This window comes from Bufo gargarizans, chromosome 6 (genome assembly GCF_014858855.1).
Source record: "Bufo gargarizans isolate SCDJY-AF-19 chromosome 6, ASM1485885v1, whole genome shotgun sequence".
NCBI lineage: Eukaryota > Metazoa > Chordata > Amphibia > Anura > Bufonidae > Bufo > Bufo gargarizans.
In genome coordinates this window covers 111,341,398-111,353,932 of record NC_058085.1, presented here as the reverse complement: position 1 = coordinate 111,353,932, position 12,535 = coordinate 111,341,398, and positions in this window count along the sequence as shown.

Genomic DNA, 12,535 nt, shown 5'->3' with positions numbered 1-12,535 from the left:
CCTCGCTGAGCCCTCCTCATGGCTGTAGGCTGGGTACATAACGATCTGATGCTCTCAGGAGCATTGGGTACTTACACACCTGGCCAGCAGCTGCAGGTGCCCCCCTGAATTTAACTGTATAGTTATCCTCAGGAGAGTGTTACACTTGAATACTGCAGCACCGGCTGGGGGGTATTTTTTTGCTGCCTACTTGTGTTGTCCTACGTTGTGTGAATTTGGATTTGCCTACAAGATGAGGCCCACTTTTAGTTTTTTTTACAGGGTCACTTTAAAGAGGTTTACCGCTAGATAGGTTATCGGTATCTGATCGCTGGGGGTCTGTCACTGGGACCTCCACTGATCAACTGTTTGAAAAGGCAGCAGTGTTTGCAGTGGAGCTTTGGCCTTCTCCAGCTTTTCCAAGGCCGTGCGAGGACGTGTTCCTTGGTCACATGGCTTAGGTGCAGCTGAGTCCCATAGAAGGGAAAGGGGCTGAGCGCAGTACCAAGCACAGCCGCTGTACAATGGGGATAGGTCATCAGTAAAGATGAGCAAATTTTTAAAAAATTTGATTCAAATTTATTTGTGGCTAATCGCGTTAAAAAATGCCTTTTCCTGGCTGCAGAGAGCCTGTATAGTGGTGTAGAACACTGTGCCTTGGAGTAACACGCATAAGGAGTCTGCTGGGGTAGTGAAATAATACTGTGAGTCCGTATGACATGCAGATGACAGGCGTCGCTCTTAGAATCACTGCACACTTCACTTATTTGGGCAGTGACGGGGCCAAAACTGACCAAATAACTCAAGTATGAACTCAGCCTTACAGGTCGATGTTAGCGCCAAGAAGAAGCGCACTCCTTTTACACCTTCGTCAGCTGATTCCGCAGAGATGTCTACAGATGTCTTCCCTATTAAATGCTTATACAAGTAGAACCCCCCGACAGTAAGGAGAGGGTGTTATGTACCACTGATGAAGGAGCACGCAGGCTCCGAAACGTATCTGGGAATGGATGAAATGTAATCAAGGAAGATCTTCTAATAAAATAAATCGAGACATATAGCCACAAACAGAGGAGACAGCAGAATTAAGAATTATCAAATATGATCAAAAATATAAATCATGGTTTACTAAGGATCAATTAAAACCATCATTACCAAGCCATTTTTTAAAATATTTTATTCACTATTTATCACTAACACTATATATTTTTGGACTTTCTGGACTATCTTAGGACTTTTTGGGCATTGATAATGATCAATGGATTTTGTGATTTATAAACTTCAACTGTTTCAGTTAAAATCATGGGACAATAGAACAAAATATCAATTGGGAAATTGAACTATTCATATTCTATTTTTCTTTTTATATGAGTATTATATGAAAGGAAGTATGCATTGGAAGTGATGTTGTTTGATGAAGTATTAGAGGTGATGATTTATTGATGGTACATACATTTTCACATTTATAGCTTTTGGATCAAAGTTTATATTTAAGTAAAATACTGTTTTTTGTGCAGCTCCGAATGTTATAAGTGCATGTTAATTTATCTTCAATATATACATTCAATGCTTTGGGTATAGCTTTTTATAACACAACACCTTAAAATCCAGATATCATGAGAGCCACCACACATACCATAATAATGTCAGCAGTAAGTTTGTGTTGATGTCATTGATTATTTTGCCCTTCCTATGATCCCAAAAAACGGATCCTGTGTGTGGAGCATCCGCCTTCACTCGGTCAGCATATAGTCATTAACCCATCAGTATTGCTAATGCCCAAAAAAACAGGAGTGGATCCAAAACTTGAATGGAATATTTGCATGTCTTCTGTGTTTTGTACCCACGCCTGCTTTTGGCTAACAAATCACAAGCCAATTCTGATGGGACCATACAGGCCTTACAGGTGATACACAGACAGGATCCGTTGTGCGTCTCATTTTTCCTTCCTTCTGACCGATCAGAAGAAGGGTCAAATAAATTATGTCAGCCAGGCAGAAAGGCAAAATATGGCCCAGTCATGAAGTGCGGAGGGTGGGAACAGCATGAAAAGTCCGCAGAGTTTCCCTATGACATAGTGGTGAGGTGGAAGCAGCATGAGGAGACCCCAGAGTGGCCCAATGACAGACTCTGGAGGTGGCGGCAGCATCATTAGACCATAGAGTGACCCGGTGACATAGTGTGGAGGTGGCAGCAGCATCAGAAGACCACAGAGTGGCAAGGTGACATAGTGTGGAGGTGGCAGCAGCATGAAGAGACCACAGAGTGGCAGGGTGACATAGTGTGGAGGTGGCAGCAGCATCAGGAGGCCACAGAGTGGCACAATGACAGTGTGGAGGTGGCGGCAGCATTAGGAGGCCACAGAGTGGCAAAGGTGACATAGTGTGGAGGTGGCAGCAGCATCAGGAGACCACAGAGTGACCCAGGGACAGAGTGGGAGGTGGGTGGCAGTACCAGCTGAGGATGGTGGGTGAAAGAAGAAGCACTTGGCATCAGGCGGGTGGCAGCATCAGAATAATAGCTGAGGCAGGTAGCCAGAAGAAACCGGTCTCTTTTGTCAAAGTGTTGGTGTGGCACAATGCATGATCGAGTCTGCATCAGGCATTGGTGGGTGGAAATCCTGGCTGATCCACGCCTAATTAATCTTGACAAAGGTAAGTCTCTCCACATTTTGGGTGGACAGGCGAGTTCTTCTTGGGGTAACTATGGCCCCCGCCGCACTAAACACCCGCTCTGATGCCATGCTACTGGCCGAGCAGGACAGCTTTTCCAGGGCAAACTCGCCCAGTTGTGGCCACAAATCTAGTTTGGCTGCCCAGTAGTCCAGCGGATCTTCAATGAAAGCTGGCAGGGTGCACTCCAAGTATGCCACCACCTGCTGGTTCAAGTTCTGCTCTATGTCTAGCTGCTGGTGAGTAGTTTCTTCACTATGTGGGTGAAGAAAGCTGCTCATCAGCAACTAGACTCAGGCTGCTGCTGATGGAGCTGGTACTGCTCCTGCCACCTCACCCCTCCCCAGCAGCCATGGCAGTGGAACATGAGGGCAGAGGGCCCCCCCCCCCCTGCAAGAGGATGGACGATGGTGCAAATATGATGTCTATAGTAGTTCAGTTTGTCCTCCCTCTCAGTGTAAAAAAGGCCATTTTGGACCGGTAGCGAGGGTCCAACAAGGTGGAGAGCCAGAAATCCTCCGTCTGCTGAATGGTGACAATTCGGCTGTCACTACAAAGCAAGTGAGCATGCATCGGGCCATTTGTGCAAGTGACTCGGAGGGACTCCCTGCCTCCATCTCCACTGCATACTGCCACGGTGTGTCTGGGTCCTCTGCCTCGTCTTCCTCATCGCCCTGTAGCTCCTCTGCCTGCTCCTGCTCCTCCTCTCCTGTCACCTGTGTAGAAAAACCACCCGTTGGGTGGGGGGGTCTGATTTGGGGTCTGGAGGTCTGACTGGGGGTCTAGAGGTCTAATGGGGGTCTGATTGGGGGGTCTAGAAGTCTAATGGGGGTCTGGAAGTCTGACTTGGGGGTCTGGAGGTCTAATGGGGGTCTGGTTGGGGGTCTGGAGGTCTAATGGGGGTCTGACCTGAGTTTTAAAACTAGGGTCTTATATGGGGTCTGACATAGAGGTCTAAAGGGGGTTTGGTATGAGATTGGGGGATCTCATTTATGGTTTTATATGGGGGGGTCTGATCTGAAAGGAAGGTCGTTTTTTTAAAAATTACTAGCGCACAATATAAAGGGGTGTTTTTGTACTGATGCACTATCTGTGTGGTACCAGTATTTTTAGGGGGACTTTCTTCAGGATAGTATTGGGGAGCACAGTGGACACAGTATTGGGGGTGGCAGGATAGGGTGTTGAGAAGGTGGGAGGATGATGGAAAAGTAAGAAAGTAATGTGTCTGTTTGTTAACCACTTCACATCCACCCACAGGATATAAACGTTCTATGCGTGGATGTTTATCTCTGAATGGACGTTCTGGAACGTCCATCTAGAGATGGCAGCTGCACGCTGGGGGCAAGCCTAGCAGGGAGCAGGGGGGAACGCAGAGACCCTGCTTTTTAGCTCGCTGTATACACAGTGCTCAACATGCACTGTGTATACAGATCAAGAAGCGCTATGCCGCTTCCTGTCCCAGCCCGGTGGTCTTGTGACCGCCGGGAGAGGGCAGGAGCTGTCGGGTCTTCCACAGACCTCGATCAGCCCTGCACTGAGGCGTACAGCACAGTATTCTGCTCTACAGCCTCTCTGTGGTGTGTATTTCCCCTGTAACTGGGGCTACTATGTCAGCCCTAATTACAGGAGAAATCCATGGTGGAAAAAAAAAAAAAAAATTTACGTTAAATGTCCCCCAGAGGTCTTGTATGACCTTATGGGGACGCAAAGTGTAAAATAAAAAAAATAAAAAAATTAAACAATAAAGTGTTTAACCTCTTGGGGACACAGGGCATACCTGTATGCCCTGATGTCCCGGTATTTAAGGACACGGGGCGTACAGGTACGCCCTGTGTATGTCCGATCACCGCCGCGCGGCGGACAGTGATTGGAACAGAGTGCCTGCTGAAATCATTCGGCAGGCACTCTGCGACAATGCCGAGGGGGGTCCTGTGACCCACCCCCTGTATTGGCGATTTCTGCCAATACAGGCAAATACAGACCTCCGGTTTAAAGCGTTTACAGGTGATTCCGGCGAGGATTGGCGCTGCCATCCTTAGGAATCGGGGCTGCCTTCGGGTGAAGAGCCTGTGAGATCCAGCCCCCTGGATCTCACAGGCAGGAAGCAGTATGAGTAATACACACTGTATTACTCATATAGCCAATACATTCCAATACAGAAGTATTGGAATGCATTGTATAGGGGTTCAGACCCCCAAAAGTTGAAGCCCCAAAGTGGACAAAAAATAAAGTGAAAAAAAGTAGAAAAAATAAAGTTTTTCCCCCTAAAAATTAAAAGTTTCAAGTAAAAAAAAACTAAATACGTTGTTTTCCTCAAATAAAGTTAAGAAAAATGTAAAAAAAAATAGGGAAAAAAGAAAAGTAGACATATTAGGTATCGCCACATCCGTATCGACCAGCTCTATAAAAAATATCACATGACCTAACCACTCAGATGAACACTGTAAAAAAATGTAATAAAAACGGTGTAAGAAAAGCAATTTTTTGTCACCTTACATCACAAAAAGTGTAATAGCAAGCGATCAAAAAGTCATATGTACCCCAAAATAGTGGAATCAAATCGTTATCTCATCCCGCAAAAAATTAGACCCTACCTAAGATGATCGCCCAAAAACTGAAAAAACTATGGCTCTCAGACTATGGAGACACTTTTTGTTTCAAAAAGTAAATCATTATGTAAAACTTACATAAATAAAAAAAAGTATACATATTAGGTATCGCCGCGTCCATAATAACCTGCCAACATGACCTAACCCCTCAGGTGAATACCGTAAAAAAAAAAAAAAAAAAGCAATTTTTTGTCACCTTACATCACAAAAAGTGTAATAGCAAGCGATCAAAAAGTCATATGCACCCCAAAATAGTGCCAATCAAACCGTCATCTCATCCCGAAAAAAATGAACCCCTACACAAGACAGTCGCCCATATTTGGTATTGTCGCGTCCGTGACAACCTGCTATATAAAAATACCATATGATCTAACCTGTCAGATGAATGTTGTAAATAACAAAAAAAAGTGCCAAAACAGCTATTTCTTGTTACCTTGCCTCACAAAAAGTGTAATATAGAGCAACCAAAAATCATATGTACCCAAAAATAGTACCAACAAAACTGCCACCCTATCCCGTAGTTTCTATAATGGGGTCACTTTTTTTGGAGTTTCTACTCTAGGGGTGCATCAGGGGGGCTTCAAATGGGACATGGTGTCAAAAAACCAGTCCAGCAAAATCTGCCTTCCAAAAACCGTATGGCCTTTCCTTCTGCGCTCTGCCGTGTGCCCGTACAGCAGTTTACGACCACATATGGGGTGTTTCTGTAAACTACAGAATCAGGGCCATAAATATTGAGTTTTGTTTGGCTGTTAACCCTTGCTTTGTAACTGGAAAAAATGGATTCAAATGAAAATTCTGCCAAAAAAGTGAAATTTTGAAATTGTATCTCTATTTTCCATTAATTCTTGTGGAACACCTAAAGGGTTAACAAAGTTAGTAAAATCGGTTTTGAATACCTTGAGGGGTGTAGTTTGTAAAATGTGGTCATTTTTGGGTGGTTTCTATTATGTAAGCCTCACAAAGTGACTTCAGACCTGAACTGGTCCTGAAAAAGTGGGTTTATAAAAATTTTCTGAAAAATTTCAAGATTTGCTTCTAAACTTCAAAGCCTTCTAACGTCCCCAAAAAATAAAATGGCATTCACAAAATGATCCAAACATGAAGTACACATATGGGGAATGTAAAGTAACTATTTTTTGAGGTATTACTATCTATTATAAAAGTAGAGAAATTGAAATTAGCTAATTTTTCCAAATTTTTTGTAAATTTTGAATTTTTTGATAAATAAAATTATACCACTGTCATGAAGTACAATACGTGACGAGAAAACAATCTCAGAATGGCCTGGATAAGCGTTTTAAAGTTATCACCACATAAAGTGACACATGTCAGATTTGCAAAAAATGGCCTGGTCCGTAAAAGGGAACCTGTCACCAGTTTTATGGTGTCCTAACTAAGGGCAACATAAATAAGTGACTGATTCCCTTACAAAATACTGGGTCACTTTCTTTAATTGACCCAGTCAATCTGCCAACATCTTGTATGAATCAGCAGCAGGTGGGCAGGGGAGTGGCTATAGCTGTTAATTAAATATACGCTGGACTCAATGACATCACGCTGGACTCATATCAGCTCATTAGCATGCGGCATCTTTGTGTGTATATTATGAGGTAACCATCTGTCACACCAGTAATTGAATACATCTAAGGCACCTTTTAGTAATTAATGATTGTATATAATTATGGAAGATTCAGCCCGCACAACCCCTAGCAGGTGCAGATTGCTATGGCGAAATACAGATACAAACGTAAAAACACAAAATGCAATCGCACTCTGCAACCAGCACTCTGCCCTGCCTCTATGCCGGATGTTGAATAAGGCATTGGTGTACATTTTGGCCAAAGCGTAATAAGCCACTCACCACGTCAAGGTCGCCTTGCAGTGTGTGATTGCATTTTGTGTTTTTACGTTTGTATCTGTATTTTGCGGTGCCTTGGGGGCTCATCATCATCGCTAGATGATGAGGAGGACGCGGATGACAACAGGAAAGTGGGGTCATCCTCTTCCTCACTGGGACTCTCGGACTCAGAGGCAAGCTGGGCGTATGCCTCCTCAGCCGAGAACATCCGGCGGGCCACAGGGGAGTTTGTGTCTGCGTGTGTATGTGCGTGTGTGTAAATCTTTATTTGTTGTGCGTGTGTGTGGGGGCACGGGTGTTCGCGAACTCACCCTAAAAAAAAAAAAAAGACTAACCAAAAAAAAGGGCAAAAAATAAGAAAAAAAATATTCAAAACCGCTGATCAACCATCCGAAGTTGATCAGCCGTGGAGTGTGCGATGCGCTAACAGTGGCCGGACGCTAAGCATGTCGGCCACAGTCAGCGTACACACACAAAAAAATAATAATATCCTGCACCCCAAAAAATTTGGGGGGGGGGGCAAGCGGCAGCACCCCTGGGGAGTCTAGGGTCACACAGCTGTGCTGTGGACCCCAGACACCCTACTTAGGGTGATGCAATAAAAGTTTTTTTCATACTAACTTTCCGTTTATTATCCCTGCCTAGCCCAACCTTTCCCTATACTTTCCCTAATTACCTGCTAATTAGATGGGGGGTGCTGGGGCACAGATCGGGTCCTGGTGGGCAAGGGGCACAGATGGAGTGATGCTGGCTCAGATCGACGACGACAGGTGAGGAGCGCTGGCAACATTTCAATCTCCCGCCGGCCCGCCCACCAACCAATCAGAGGCGATTGCAGGATGGTGATTGGTGGGGTAAAATCACACCACCGAACACCATCCTGTTCCGGCTTATCGGGTCCCCAGAGACCCGAATAACCCGGAAACGCAGAAAACCGCAGGTCTGAATTAACCTGCGGTTTGCTGCGATCACCGACATGGGGGGGTCACAGGACCCCCCGTCGCATCTAGCCAAGGTGCCTGCTCAATGATTTGAGTAGTCACCGGGTTCCGATCACCGCCCGCTGGGCGGTGGCGATCGGAACCATACATGACGTACCGGTATGTCATGTGTCCTTAAAGGGACACTGACAGGCCCAATAACCATAATTAGCTGTACATATCCATGCACAGGTCTTCTAATGTGCATTAAAAACATATAAGTGTCCCCCCTGTCCACATTATGAATACAGTAAACTCACGTTTTATAACATAGAAACATAGAAACCTAGAATGTGTCGGCAGATAAGAACCATTTGGCCCATCTAGTCTGCCCAATATACTGAATACTATGAATAGCCCCTGGCCCTATCTTATATGAAGGATGGCCTTATGCCTATCCCATGCATGCTTAAACTCCTTCACTGTATTTGCCGCTACCACTTCTGCAGGAAGGCTATTCCATGCATCCACTACTCTCTCAGTAAAGTAATACTTCCATAACCTGAAGTAATCGCTGTTCTTTCTGCCCAAGGGGCGGGGTTTCAGCTCCACTTGCGCCCAGCCAGCATCAGCCCAACCGCCGTTTTGAAGCGCTGCCCAGCTCATCAATATTCACTTCGCTGGGCGGCTTCTGCTGTCCCCGACCTTCCGAGATCCGGCGCATGCCCAATAGAAAGCAATGGGCATCGGACTCGCTTTCAGCTTCTGCGCATGCGCCCGGCACCCATAGCTTTCTATTGGGCATGCGCCGGATCTGGGAAGGTCGGGGACAGCAGAAGCTGCCCAGCTAAGTGAATATTGATGAGCTGGGCGGCGCTTCAAATCGGCGGTTGGGCTGATGCTGGCTGGGCGCAAGTGGAGCTGAAACCCCGCCCCTTGGGCAGAAAGAACGGCGATTACTTCAGGTTATAAAACGTGAGTTTACTGTATTCATAATGTGGACAGGGGGGATACTTATATGTTTTTAATGCACATTAGAAGACCTGTACATGGATATGTACCGCTAATTATGGTTATTGGGCCTGTCAGTGTCCCTTTAAGTACCAGGACAACATGACGTAGTGGGTTTTTGAAAATTTCTAAAAAATTTCAAGATTTACTTTTAAACTTCTAAGCCTTGTAACATCCCCCCAAAAATAAAATGTCATTCCCAAAATGATCCTAACATGAAGTAGACATATGGAGAATTTAAAGTAATAACAATTTTTTTAGGTATTACTATGTATTATAGAAGTAGAGAAATTAAAACTTTTTTTTTTTTACTCCATTTTACCAGTGTCATAAAGTACAACATGTGATGAAAAAACAATCTCAGAATGGCCTGGATAAGTCAAAGCGTTTTAAAGTTATCACCACTTAAAGTGACACTGGTCAGATTTGCAAAAAAATGGCCTGGATCTTAAAGGGGTTATCCCATCTTAGACAATGGGGGCATATCACTAGGATATGCCCCTATTGTCTGATAGGTGCGGGTCCCATCTCTGGAACCCGCACCTACAAGGAGAACGGAGACGAGGAGAATTGTGGCTGGAGGACCCCGGGTTTCCCGGGGTCCGTCCACCACCAGGCGCAGCTCCCCGCCTCTCCCATTGAAGTGAAAGGGAGCGCACACCGCACATGCACGGCCACCAGTCCCATTCATTTCTATTTTTGGCGGCTCCATAGAAATGAATGAAGGGCGGCTGCGCAGGCACAGTGCACCCTCCTCAAGTTTCTCTACTCTGTTCTGCTTGTAGGTTTGGGTCCCAGCGGTGGGACCCGCACCTATCAGACAATGGGGGCATATCCTAGCGATGGGCCCCCATTGTCTATGATGGAATAACTCCTTTAAGGTGAAATAAGGCTGTGTCCTTAAGGAGTTAGGCCTCATGCACACGACCGTTGTGTGCATCCGTGGCCGTTGTGCCGTTTTCCGTTTTTTTTCGCGGACCCATTGACTTTCAATGGGTCCGTGGAAAAATCGGAAACTGCACCGTTTGGCAGCCGCATCCGTGATCCGTTTTTCCTGGCCGTGAAAAAAATATGACCTGTCCTATTTTTTTCACGGCCAACGGTTCACGGACCCATTCAAGTCAATGGGTCCGTGAAAAATCACGGATGCACACAAGATTGGCATCCCTGTCCGTGATCCGTGTCCGTTTTTTCCTATCATTTCAATGGCAAACTTGACTTAGATTTTTTTTTCATTTTTCATGTCCGTGGATCCTCCAAAAAACAAGGAAGACCCACGGACGAAAAAACGGTCACGGATCACGGACCTACGGACCCTGTTTTTGCGGACCTTAAAAAAAAACGGTCGTGTGCATGAGGCCTTAAAGTGTTCTTTTTTTGAACCTTTGATTTCAGCGCATGTACATACCCTAACCATTGTTGGTATTAAAGCAAAGAACAAAAAAGAAGCGTGGAGGGGTTATCATACATTTCTATTCATAGTAAGGTGCCCTAATAGACATCAGCTAACACTGAAGTGGGCAGTATGCTTGCTGTATGTGCTCCTCTTTGGAAAACTGTGATCCTGCCCATTTCATTCCTTAGATGCCAGGGCTGATGCAATTTCTAGTGACACCCAGTGGCAGATTGCGCCTCTGCTATGGGGCCTGTGGTGAGAGGGGACCCTGTGCAGAACTTTCCAGGTATAGATTCATGGCATTTTCCTTCAGCCACCACTAGAGGGAGCTTAGTGCATGGAGATATTACAGCTTCCTAGAGGTGGGACGAATCCAATTTTTTTTGAATCCGAAAAAGGTTCTCGAATCCTACGAATCTTGTACATGAGAATTGTGTGAACGGTATAAGAAACAAAGTGATCCAAACACTTATGGGGGGGGGGGGGGGAATCTGTGGATGGCACTGTTATGGGGGGGAATCTGTGGATAGAACTGTTATGGGGGGGATCTGTGGATGGCACTGTTATGGGGGGGATCTGTGGATGGCACTGTTATGGGGGGATCTGTGGATGGCACTGTTATGGAGGGATCTGTGGATGGCACTGTTATGGGGGGATCTGTGGATGGCACTGTTATGGGGGGGATCTGTGGATGGCACTGTTATGGGGAGATCTGTGGGGATCTGTGGATGGCACTGTTATGGGGGGGATCTGTGGATGGCACAGTTATGGGGGGGATCTGTGGATGGCACTGTTATGGGGGGATCTGTGGATGGCACTGTTATGGGGATCTGTGGATGGCACTGTTATGGGGGATCAGTGGATGGCACTGTTATGGGGGATCTCTGGATGGCACTGTTATGGGGATCTCTGGATGGCACTGTGATGAGGGGATCTGTGGATGACACATATTTAGCATCTTATACTATGTTCCATTCACAGATCCCCCCATAACTGTGTCCCTGCAGTGTGAATGACCCCCAATACAGGGGCTGGGGGCCGGCATCTGGATTAGGAATGACAGTGGGGACCGGGGTAGTCCCTGTATTCTATTGCACCGGCCCGACTCACTGTTGTATAATCTTATCTAACCTGTAGGCATTGTTAAAATATAATAATCATTTGTAATCCAGCTGTATTACTTACAACAAGTTCCGTAGCAGAGAGGAGGGAGGAGGCAGGCCGGGAGGACGGGCGGGCGACGCGTCACTCACTACATCACGCGCCCGCGTCGCCTGCTTCATTCATAAAGTGGGCGGGTGCATGACGTAGTGAGTGACGAGCCGCCCGCCCGGCCTGCCTCCTGCCTGCCTCCTCCCTCCTACGGAACTTAGTTGTAATACAGCTGGATTACAAATGATTATTATATTATAACAATGTCTACAGGTTAGATAAGATTATACAACAGTGAGTGGGATTGTTCGGATATAAAAAACACCAGCCTACGTGTGCTCCCACAGTCCCGGTCACCAGAGAGGCTCTCACTTTTTCCTATAGTGTCCAAGCACGACCACCACTGATGGATAGCGGGGTGGTCGTAACCATGGAAACAAGCAGTGTATAATGTGATAGAAAAATGAACCAAGCCAGCAAACGAAGCCATATGGGTAATAACATTACATTAGTAAGTGCTTTCTCTACATGATAAATGCCACTTGCTGAAGTGAGACAATCCCTTTAAGTCTGGTTTGCTTTAGGCACAGGGAACAGCGAACCCTGCCCAGCCGGGCACTTGGGAGCTGTGTTCCAGCAGATTAAAAGCACTTTTTCTGGACGTGGAATAAATGTACAAAGTGCACACAGGTATGTTTGCAATCTTTATTGGGGCAATATTGTTAGTTATAGGTGAAAATGACGTGACAGACTCCCTTTAAATCTCTGCTCTTTTTTATTTCAGGTGTTCACAGAGGTGTTATTAGTGATTGATAGCACTTCCTGTGTTAGGCCTCCTGCAAATGACCGCGTATGTTTTGCGGTCCGCAAAATACAGATGCAGTCCGTGTGCATAGGGAGCTTCACGGGCCCCATTGTAGAAATGAGGACAAGAA